The sequence below is a fragment of the Vicugna pacos genome, chromosome 2 (assembly GCF_048564905.1).
Source record: "Vicugna pacos chromosome 2, VicPac4, whole genome shotgun sequence".
In the NCBI taxonomy this organism is placed as follows: domain Eukaryota; kingdom Metazoa; phylum Chordata; class Mammalia; order Artiodactyla; family Camelidae; genus Vicugna; species Vicugna pacos.
In genome coordinates, this window is record NC_132988.1 from 89,549,233 (window position 1) to 89,556,460 (window position 7,228).

Consider the following 7,228-nt stretch of genomic DNA (forward strand, 5'->3'; position numbering starts at 1 on the left):
CTCTCAAGTTTCCTCTCTGTCTGTACTCACTTGCTAGATGAACTCACTCAATCGCATTGCTTTAAAATCTGATGACTCCCAAATTTCCACCTCTCCCTTGAGCTCTTTATAGGTATATAACTTAATACTTTCATTTGATTTTTAATATAATACTCTCAAAAATAGCATATCTGAAACCAAACCCTCGCTTCTGTTTTGTTCCTCCTCCCAACTTACTCACCTCTACAACAGGAATCACAAATCACCCAGCTGTTCACTCTAAAAAACTAGTAGTCTGTCTTCATCACTCTTTTACTTTGACATCCAACATCTAATCCACAGAAAATCCTGTTGAGTCTATAGTCAAAATATATCCCAAATTTGACCATGTCTCCTGAGTGCCTTCACTGCCAACACTACCATCACCTGTTGCTTGACTGAAGCCATCTCCTAACTGGTTTCTCGCTGCTACACTGTCTCCCCAACAGGCTTTTCTACACATAGCAGCATTCATGATCCTTTACAAAATGTAAATAAATTGTGTCATCCCAAGTCCAAGACCGTTTTATGATTTTTCACTCATATTTACAATAAAATCCAACCTCCTTTTTATTGCTCAGAAGCTTGCTACTCAACGAGCGGTACCCAGCTTCCTCTGAAAGCTTGTTAGGAATTCAGAATTGCAGCCCCTGCCCCAGATCAACTGAATCAGTCTGCATTGTAACAAGATTCCAGACGATGTGCATGCCTCAACAAAGTCTGAGAAGCTCCAGCTGAGGGAAGAAGGATCTGACTGACCATATTCTGCTTTCCTGACCTCTTCTCTTTCCATTCTCTCTGCTGTTCACTGGTTTTATTGCTGCTTCTCAGACCGCCAAGTTTATCCACCTCAGGACCTTTATACTCATTCAGTGTACCTGCAACATTCTCCCTACACATCTTTCATATCAGTCAGGTCTGTTCATATTTTACCTCCTTAGAGAGGCCTTTACTGGCTGTTCTTCCTGACGTAGTACCCCTCCCCACTTTGCTCAATCTATTCCATCAACTTATACCTCAGTAGTTCTTCCAATTACCTGAAATTATTTATTTACCTCTTTTCTTTCTTTCTCTCCTCTTTGATTTCAATCTCTGAACACTTTGAAGCCAGAGTCCTTGTTTATATATAATAGTTTCTGACAAAGAATAGGAGATTAACACATATTTATTGAATGAATGAATGAATGAATGAATGAACAAATGAGATTGTGATTGGTGAGGGGGAGCAGAATGTGACCCCCAAATATGTCACTGTGGCATGTGAATTATTTTCAGCTGAAGGCAACCAAGACCCAGCAAACTCAAAACAATTTTACTTCTCCCTTAACTACCTAAAATAATTTAGACAGGTTGCCTGGCCCAGAAAGAGGGTTATTTCCAGAGCTAACTTTTTATTCAAAAGACCTATCTTAATGGTAGGGCAGATATCTAATTACCAAACATCTGCTCCTGTGATTGTCCTGTGAATGACCCTCCTCCCCTCTGAATCTCCAGACTCCTGCCCCATTCCTTAGCTCAGGATGGCACAGTCAACTGCTTGACTTATTCTTGGGTCTCATATTTTTGAGTCTCCTATATATATGACATTAAATTTGTTTTCTCCTGTTTATCTATCTTATGTCAAATATATTTCCTGTCAATTGACTGTCTTAGGGTCAAATTTAATTATTTGGCCAGCCAAAGAACCTAGAAGGGAAGAAGAGAATTTTTTTTTCTCTCCTACAGTGGGTGTTGATCATTGTAATAAACAAGACAACCAAGGCTGCAGCCCTAATATGAATTACATTGGGAGTGGGGGGAAAATAGACAACAAACAAGTAAACAATAAATAAACAAGACAACTACAGAAATATGAGAAGAGTGCTAAGGAGGAATGTGTAGAAAAGAATGCAGGGCTGTGATAAATGTTAGACTTCTGTACTTTTTTAACTCATTAATGAACCTGTTAATGAAGCATGGAGTCTTCTTAAGTTCTTGCTCTTTCTGTTTGGACTAAGATGATCTTACTGGCTCTTTGTTTAAGGGAGATGAAGCTAAATTTCTCTATGACATCATCCTATTTCTTAGAGGTACTTTTACATTATGGATTTAAAATTTCTACCTTTTAGAAAGTGCTTTATTTTTTTAAAAAAAGTTACAGGTAAAAATTGCTCTTAATTCAGGATTTAGGTTCACATTTTTTTCTGTGTATAAAAACAGTTACACCCCAAAAATCTTGATTTCTTTACTATGAAAAATTATAACATCTGTATAAAAAGCCACATAAACAAAATACTAAATATTTCATAACAGCAAGAAATAAAAATAAATTCTATTTAATAGTTCCCAATGGCAGAATTATGAAATACGTAAGAATTAATATAAAAATAAATATAGATAACCACTATGAAAATAATTATAAAACATTAGAGGCAATTTTTAAGAAGATTAGATATGTAGACAGGAAATAGTGTATCTCGGGATGAGAAAACTCGACTTTGCAAAAGAACCTCCTCATAATAAATGTATAGGCTTAATATAATTCCAATTAAAATTCTAGGAGTATTTTTCTTGAAGTTGGCAAAGTGATTTTAAGGTTAATTTGAAAAAAATAAACAAATGCATAACTGTGAAAAATTTAAAATGGTCTAAAAATATACTACAACAGGCAGTGAGGGAAGTCAAATATTTTTCATCTCTATGGTTGAATACTAGGTAACTGTGAAAATATCTTGGAAGAATGATAACATGAGAAAATGCATGTGTTAAATTTTTGTAATTTTGATATTTCCTGAAGACTTACTATAGGTTGATCTAGATGCTTTATATTATTAACTCACTCCGTCCTCACAATAACTCTATGAAGCGCTCTTATCACACCTCTGTTTTACATATGAAGCTACTGAATTACAGATCGACTAAATTACTTGCCCAATACTCAGCCACTAACCAGGATCTGAATCAGGAGAGCTTGATTCCAGAGCTCACAACTACAGCATAACCCTGCCTGTTACTGTGCAAAAACCTTACTGCATCTTCCCATGGCCATGAATGTGTCTACCACTTACTCTACTCAGATTAGCCCTTTTCCCTAGATAAAACCAGGGCTTTACCTGCTAGGAAAAAAATAGCACAATAATAATATAGAGGAAGAATCCAGAGTGGCTCACAGGGCTAAAGCAGCACGTACATGATCAAGTGGTCCATTTCTGATCTCTAGTTGAAATAAGCTATGCAGATTAGTTAGCATTTGAATACAAAAATCTCACAAAATATAGGTCCTTTTCCTCATTCCAAGTAGCGTTTGCATTGTATGGGCTTGTATGGAATGGAGGCATTTTCCTTGGTTAATAAACTAGGGTATCTGTTTGGGGCCAGTAGGACGTGTTACAGAACAAATTATAAGGGGAAGGAAGCACATTTAGGGAACACAACTAGAAATACATCTTTTGGTTGAACAGACCCTAGCAAATTTTTCACTCTCCCTTTTACTCAAATGCTTTCGACTTCTTTTATCTGAGAATGTAACATTTTTTCACTTTTCTGTTTTTACTGGTTGGATGAAAGTTATAGATTATGTGCAACAAGTAAATGGCACATTTTTTAAATCAAGAGATGGCCTTCATTTCTACTGGAATGAATGGGGACATGTGCTGAAAATAAAAGCCCTGAATTACTCAGACTCAAGTGCCCCAGTTCACAACAGTTTAACTGGGGCAGTGGCCTTTGCAACATTTGATGACAGATGCTTGTCTACTCTGCTCTGATTCCCAGTGAAGCATGCCAACTGTAAGGCCACACTGACGATCTCCTGTTCCACTTTTTCTTAGAGTGCTGTAGTTTCTGTTCTGTTTTTCAGTGACACAATCAAGGATCCGTAGCTTTTCAAGTAGGTTTTCATTTCTGAGTGGAAGTCTGGAATGATTTTAAATGAGTGTTCTGGGACCCAAATTTCCATGTGTGGAAGGAGGGGTCATTTCCCACACCACCTACAAGCAATTCTTGGACACATGCAAGAAGTTTGACGATTCAACTCAATTCCATAACTATCTACCCAGAGACAGCATCGGGTATCACAGGTTAAAGGTTCAGTCTTAACAAAACAGCCCCTTCCCCTGCTTCAGATGCCAGTCCCAAGCCCAGGTTGTTACCTGTACTTTTGAGGAGTGGCTATAAATTAAAGATTCACATGACGCTCTCCTTGGTGTTGATTAATTTACTAGAGCAGCTCACAGAACTCAGAGAAACATTTTACTTACTGGATTACTGGTTTATTATAAAAGGATATGATAAAGGATATAGATAAACATCCATGTGGATGAGATGCGCAGGGCAAGATACGGTGACAGGGAGCTCCCCTGCTCTCTCCAAGTGTGCTGCTCTCCCCAATTGTGCCACTCTTTCCAAAGCTCCACATGTTTACTAACCTGAAGCTGTCGGAACCCTATCCTTTTGGGTGTTTATAGAAGCTCTTTTACATAGTCACAGTTGATTAAATCACTGGCCACTGTAGACTGATTCAATTTCCAGTCCCTCTCCTCTCCCCAGAAGTGGGAGGGTAGAACTAAAAGTTGCAACCATCTAATTTCATGGTTGAGTCTCTTGGCTACCTGCTTAGGTGAGGTCTAAAAGTCGCCTCATTAGCATAAAAAAAGACACCCGTACTATTATCACTTCCAAAGGTTTTTTTATTTTTTAATTAAAAAAATTTTATTGCACTCATCAATTCCAAAGGCTTTAGGAACTTTGGACTAGAAATGGGGGTGAAGACCAAATACATAGATATATCTTAGAAATCACAATATCATAGAATTTTTAAATTTAAAAAGCAAATCAGGCTATGTCACAGAGAATCCAAAAAAAAAGATTTAGATTTATTTCATGAAGGTGAAATTCATGGGCTTTTACACTGCTGATCAGTTATGCAAAGTGGTGAAACTATTATGAGCAAGGACTTTAAGGTAGAAGAAAGAAAAGAAGAAAGGAAGGAAATTCTAGATTCTAGTCCTGGTTCTACATGTAAACAACTTGGTGACTTTGAGACCATTATGTACCTTTCTGAATATCATTTTCTTCATGCAGAAAATGAAATGAATGATACAGATTTTGCAAAGTCCTTATGAAGACTAAATAGGATGTTGTAAATATATACCTAGCCTAGCGCCTGGAATATAGTAATTACTCAGTAAATGGAAATTTAGCACAACTGTCATAAATTCTCTGGGACGAGATCATAAGAAATACTATTTGCTATTCCATGTATCATGAATAAAACTGTAAGTAAAGGATGATGACCTTGATTGATATACCTACTTAGTGGAAAACTTTTTTTCTGGCGTAGTAGAGCAATTGGTGAGGGTATTGTGTCAAAGCCAGTTCAACATTCTTTGTGTTATTAGAAATATTAACATAATCTTACGAATTTGGAAGGAGGATCTTTCTTGAAGTTTCTTTATTTGGTTACCAAGCATCTGAAGCTCCCTTTTATATTGAAGGTATTCTCCATCTCCCAAAGCAGAAAACAAAGTAGGCAGTTATATCCTCTCATTGATCCCTGGAAGCTAGTGGCATGTGAACAAAGATCAGCCAATTAGATACTCCTTTTTATTACCTGGAATCCTGATAAAGTGATTCAAGGACAGAGGGGCACTTAGAAATACTCATGGAAACAGAAGTAGTGCATATGTAATTAGGGTGATAACCTGCTAGACTAGATTTTCTCTCCGACAAGAGCTGAGCTATGCTTTCTGCCTGCTTTCTTTTGAATTATGCCCGTTTCACAAGCTTGGTCCTCTTGCCTTCAAATTGATTCTATGGTCTTATACCCTCCTTATAAGTCCCATAATCTTTTTATATTACCCAGAGTCAATTTCTGTTGTTTACAATCAAAAACTCCCAAGATATTAGTAAGCTAGTGAACACTTTCTTATCTTAGTATCACCAAACCTTTGGAATATACATTAGGTTATCATAATATCATTAGGTTATCATAATCATAATAAATAAAGATACTTTCTATGTTTTCCAAGGAGACAGCTGTAGTGTATGTAGCTCTCACATGTAGAACCCTGAGCAGCTAAACTCTCACTGTAGAGATATTATCACACAAAGCAATGCCAAAAAAATGGCACTTGAAGCTGAGTGGATAATCTGAGGAGAGGATTTTGGTAACTGAAGTGTCATTCCCAGACTCTGGGGCCAAGTTTAGAACATGGGTTTTATCTGTTCCACCAGCAAACCTTCTGAGACTCTATTCGATGGCGTATAATTCGGCATAGAGGGACAAGCCAAGCTAGAATAAAAGCAGCATGTGAGAAGGAGCATGTTAAGTATTTCCTACAGGTGGAGTGCTGGCAGGGCAGAAAGAGTGAGAAACACGAGCCCAAGGTCCTCCCACTGACGGAGGGAAAAGCGCACACAGCCTCAGCCCCCTAACAAGCAAGGCCACTACCCAAATGGGCCCCACAACCTGTCTCGCCTTTAAAATGCGGTAACTAGGGAATCCATCCTTATTTAGCAAAAAGTGTGGGCCTGGTAGATACACACTTCCCTCAGAGGGTTCATTATTGAACAGGCAGGGGTGAGAGAAGCCCGCACAAGTACAAGCAAGGTTTTTCTTGTGTCAAAAGTGCATTAGAATATGCAAGGATATTCTTATTCCAGGGGTTATTTTTGTAAACCTTGACTACAAAAGCATTTGTTTGATATCTCTTTGGATATGACCCTGGGGTTGTTTCTCTGCAAGGACTCACTGAGCCTGGTATAATATTTTGCATAGCTATAACCTATACCCTATTCAGCTGCCCTGAGTCATGAATATTGTTAAGAAACAATGCTTAATTAAAACAATAAATCAGAACTATAAATAACTCCTCCCTGATGAATGACACACATTAATGCTTGCCTGATCTTGTTAGAAATACCACTTCCAGGAAGACTTCCTAAGATAATTTCCCTTTAGTATAAACTGTTTCCGATAAACCTTTCATCATTTATAAACTTTGATGAAATAGCCTTAAATAGCCATTAGTATTTGCTGAAACATTACATTTTCATATTATTTAAGAAATAATGAGAAATTCTATTTACTAATCTTTGCTGTCAATGATAATTGAAACTAATCTTAAGAAATTTCTTTTTAACTTGAGCAGAATGAAGCAATCCAGAATATTTTAAGAGTATCATTGGAACCATTCTGGATCATTCATACAGCTTCACAGAACTTCAGAAC